We start from the raw sequence: 4,731 nt of genomic DNA, 5'->3' as shown, positions 1-4,731 counted from the left end.
TACGAGAACATTTATGTGGGATTGCACACATATCAGATTATCCAGAAAAAACAACCATGTAGAGCACAAAATCGCCTAAGATGCGTAAATACAAGCCGGTGTGAAAGTGGATGCAATCGAAGTAGTGTGATCTGGATCATCAAGAGGCATGCATGGGACACGTGCTTCTCTATCCCATATACGGTATTTTGAAAAGACTCACTTTGTGGTGCCGTATATAAACTCACACACGGCCCATCAGACAACATGGAAGCTGCGTGTTGAGCACAGAGCGAACTATTCTTTCGCCTTTTACTAAAGAATACCGTGTGCTCGGCACAGAAAACAGCGTATCCGAATTTTTGGTGCGGCTCCTCTCTCTGTGAGGGGGGCTCCTCAAAAGTAACAGCTAAGATGGAGAGCCTCGAGCGAGGCGGCAGCGACCTCTCATTTCAGGCGGCAGCGACCTCTCCGGACTCGGATTTTGACAGTGTGGACTCAGGGATTCCATACACTGCAGCAGCGGGTTGGGTTTGGGTGACTCTATCATTGCCCAAGAATGTGGGTATCGTTTGCTCCGGTGCATTTCTGTTCGCTATTACCATTTTTCATCGGGTGATGCTAGCATCGCCTATTGACTCTCTTAGAATGTAGGTATCGTTTGCTCCGCTCAACCGAGTCTCCTTTTATGGTTTCCTGAATTCGCATGGTGCTACAGGCAATGGAGAACGAGCCTAGCACCGAACGCTCATTGCCTGGATTACGAGACCATTATCAGCAAGGCAAGGTCCAAATCAGCTTTGGTGCATCCTCATACCCACCTACCCTACAGCCCAATCCACAGGTCCAACGCTACTGCTTCTACTCTGTTTGGAATATGCCATGCACCTGCCAGGCCATCTTCTTCATTCAGCTTCTTAAAGCACGTTCTATGCATCGTGCTGCATTATTATAGGTGACTGACCGGCCTGGCACGCCCCACTTGGCCTTGGCAGTGCTAGCTTTTTGCCTTGCTTTATAACCTGCTTCGTTATTGGATGTGTGGACGCTTGGTTTCTCAATGAAGCTTGCTGTGGTCTTGAATCAACAAGCTAAGGCTCCAGTTTGGGTGTTCATTGCCGTAGAGAGCACTATCCAAGAATGGAAATTTCAAGGAGGCCTCGGTCTATCCTCCAAATTCCTCTAATGACACAGCCTGGTTGTGGGATGAGCTTAAAGACAGGCTCCAAGGAGAGCATTGGCTGCTTGCTGGTGACTGGAACATGACTGAGAGGCATGAAGCCCGTTCCCACGCACAAGGGACCAAGGTATGCAAGGTAATGCTTTTGAATTAGTGGACTGTGAAGATTTCAACCTGGAAGGGCTAGGTGGACAGGATGCAGGATAGTCAGGGCTGGATGCTCCCATATAGCAGAGGTTTCCAAGTCTGAGCTCAGCCGGCGGTTTGTGATGCTGCCATGGCTAGGCCATTCTCTCATAATCTGTGCATCTTCGGCGGCCTCTTCTGATTCCGGATGCCTGCTTTCAGCTGCTCCTTTCCTTTGTAAGTTCGTTTGAACTTCTTCTTCAAACTTTTCGCTCAGTGCTTGCTCGGTGAAGAAGGGTGGGTCCACCGTCTGCAAGAATCGAGAACGAATGCACAGATCTAGGAACCCATTGATATTGCCTTTGCCTTGGCACATTTCATGTGCAATTGTCATGACTACATAAACTCTAGCTCGCAACCACTAGATGATGTGCGCCACCTGCAATAATTCTGTGCTGATGTACGTGAGACTTTGGCAACTGATGAAGCCCACCGAATCCCATTCAAATGGAGAAGTATTGTTCTCTCATTCAATTCTCAACCGCTTTTTGCTTGAAGTAGGCCACCCTAAGTCTCCACTCTTTCAATCGGGTTGTTGACGAGTGAGAGAAACACCCCTGTTGCGAATGAGTGACCTAGACAGAGATCACTCTTCCAAACACTCATGCACATGAAATGTACATGAGCTTTGCAATAATTGTATCAATAATTGTGGAATGCACATGAACTTTGCAGCCATACATAGCTGCTCATCGGTATGCTTAGTATTATGATAGCAGAACTCAGCCAAATGTAGCCACTTATCCCAAGTGGTTTAAGTGGCTAATTTTCTGTTTGCGAGATTTCCTCCTAGCCTGCTTGTTGTTGACTCATGCTACAGAGCACATGTAGAACTGCGTTTAATTAATGATTGTTCAACAACAAACTTAACGAGAGGGAAGGGACTAAGACTGCAATAGCAGTAGAGAAACCTCTGGAAAAAATGGAGCACAAATGCAAATCATTTCGGCCAGACATGGAAGCCCAGCCTGGTTCATGCTCCTGGAGACGTCCTAGTTGAGTGGCGCATCTAGTTAGTAGCAGGGAAGCCGCCAAGACGAGCGGCACATCTGTTGGAAGACAAGGTGAAACACACAAACTTACTTGCTACTGCTGATTCGGGATGGCTCACGGCTCGCAATCCTCGTGGAAATCATCAAGGGATGGCTCAAGCTCATGGTGCTGAAAATCGTTTCTCTCTCTCCAGTCGCTCTCATGGTCTCTTTCTCTCTCTCGCTGAAGCTCCAGAACTGATGATTTTTTAGTGCAAGTCATTACACCCATTGCGAAGCCTATGCTTGGTCTCTCCATGGAGAAACCAAGCTGAAAAGTAGTAGCATCACCATGGTTGAGCCAGATGTCAATCCCTTGGGCGTACATCCACCACCATCATGCGGTACATCTGCTCCATCATACAATCTTTTTATTTTCCAGAGAAAAAGGAACTTCTATTAATGCTTGAAAACACCATACAAAACAGCTACCAAAAGGAGTGGTAGATGGTAAATACAAAAGAGAATAGGTTGCCAGCTATAGGACAACCTACCTCTTTCCGGATATCCGGCTCATGTTTAAAATCGACCAACATAGGGTGCGCACAGCGGAAGACTGATAGACTGGCCCAAAAGCTCACACAGTGTGTGGTGACTGAAATCACCAACTTCTTAACTTAGGTGCTTCAAATAGATGTGCAGACTGATAAATAGATAATGATCCAGCTAGATATAGAAGCTACCAAGAGAATATATTTCCGTACAAAGCTATGGACACAATACAAAAGAGATAGATCCAAAGTCCCACCAGAGCATGGTCCTTTGATCTTACCACCTCGTACTTCTACTATCTGCCGGATATCTCTAGAACTTGAGCCAGTGTGCTCCACCTCGAGCGTGTGTAGACTCTCTGTCCAGATCTCAGTGCCCTGCTACCTTGGTAGGCAGCCTAGGGCTCAGCCTTGAGGTAAGGCTGCAGCACCACCTCCAGCACCCCTTTACCTCCTAGTTGTAGGCCAAAGGATGAGGGTAAGGTGCTTCTATCCACTCCTCTGATGGCCGACCTGCTGGATGAAGTAATGCCCTGCAATGGGCTCATTATATAGGCATCTAGGGCCCTCATAACAGCCGACTGGCAACCCCTAAATGGCCGACTCAATCTGTCCCATAGCCGACTGGGGCAGGCCCTCAAAACTGCCTATAAGTGGGGGCCCAGCCCCCCCTTTGTTGTGTGTGCCAGCCCACTGGCTGGCCCCCTCCATGCCCCCCTATTTTGGGGCTGTGTGCTGGCTCTTATGACCAACCAGGCTGGCCAACCAGCCAGCTCCTTGGCCGTATATAAGGGCAGGGTGCTGCCTACTGCAGCCCCTCCCTTTCCTTGCAATCTGCTGTGCTGCTGCCAAGCCCTGCTGCAGGCCTTTCACCTGCCAATAGACCTGTTCTTACCTGCTGCTGCAGATCTGCCCTTTTGCGGGCCCGTTCCATCCCTTGGATGCCGTGCCTTCTGCACTGTCTCTGGCGCCAACTGTTGCAGCCTTCATCTCTTGTGAGGTGCTGCCCATGTGGCAGCCCCCTCTCTCTCTCTCTTCTTTGGGCATATCCTGCCCTAGGTCTCCCTCCCCCACACTCTCCTCATTTGGGGGCTTACAGATGGGGAGGTGACCTATCCAACAGCTCAATGCCTAGAGAGATTCCGAACAGGAACTAGCAACCACGGTGGTGGTCTATACATCCAGTGAATACCCCTCGCGAAAAGGGTGTAAATGATTAGTGCAGGCCAGGCCTTGCAGAAACGCTTCCACCTTTTAGCCTCACTGAACCTGGAGTACTGGGCTCCCAAATGGGCACGCAAAGTAAAAATGATGTCCTGCCAAATGGCAACTAAGGCGTGTCCTCCCTTTGTGAGGCTACTATCCCCCAAGTGAAATCCCTCATCATCCTCTGTGTACTAGCCACAATCCTGAGGGAAGCCAACCACATCGGCTGTGCGACATAGGCAGTGAGGGATTGTCTCCAGAATCCCTTCCATGCAATCATTAAAGCACATTCTATGCATCGTGCTGCATTATAGGTGACTAACCGGCCTAGCATCTTTATTTTCCGCACCACTTGGCCTTGGCAAGAACAAACTGCTCTGCTAGCTTTTGGCCGTGCTTTATAACCTGCTTCGTTATGAAGCTTGCTGTGGTTGGCCCTCCAGTCTTGAATCAAGAGGATAAAGTCAAAGCTAAGGCTTAAGTTTGGGTGTTCATTGCCATAGAGAGCAATATGCAAGAATGGAAATTTCAAGGAGGCCTCGGACTATCGTGCAGATATCTCTAATGACACAGCCTGGCATGATGCTGAGGAGAGTTAAGTAGCTTGTATGGATCAATGGCTGCATGTAGCTATACACATCTAGAGATATCGATCGGT

The 4,731-nt window shown here is 48.7% G+C and overlaps 1 non-coding gene across 1 annotated transcript; it reads left to right on the top strand.

Annotated features, from left to right (window-relative positions):
• Positions 1 to 251: 251 nt before the first annotated feature.
• Positions 252 to 370, top strand: LOC147901883 (U5 spliceosomal RNA). The gene has a single exon (XR_015541083.1). It is a non-coding gene; the product is annotated as a U5 spliceosomal RNA (small nuclear RNA).
• Positions 371 to 4,731: the final 4,361 nt, after the last annotated feature.

Source organism: Dipteris shenzhenensis, chromosome 5 (genome assembly GCF_047967505.1).
Source record: "Dipteris shenzhenensis isolate YYH24624 ecotype China chromosome 5, Dip_SZ_1.0, whole genome shotgun sequence".
Lineage (NCBI taxonomy): Eukaryota > Viridiplantae > Streptophyta > Polypodiopsida > Gleicheniales > Dipteridaceae > Dipteris > Dipteris shenzhenensis.
The sequence above is the reverse complement of the archived record's forward strand: the minus strand, read 5'-3'. Positions and strand labels throughout refer to the sequence as shown.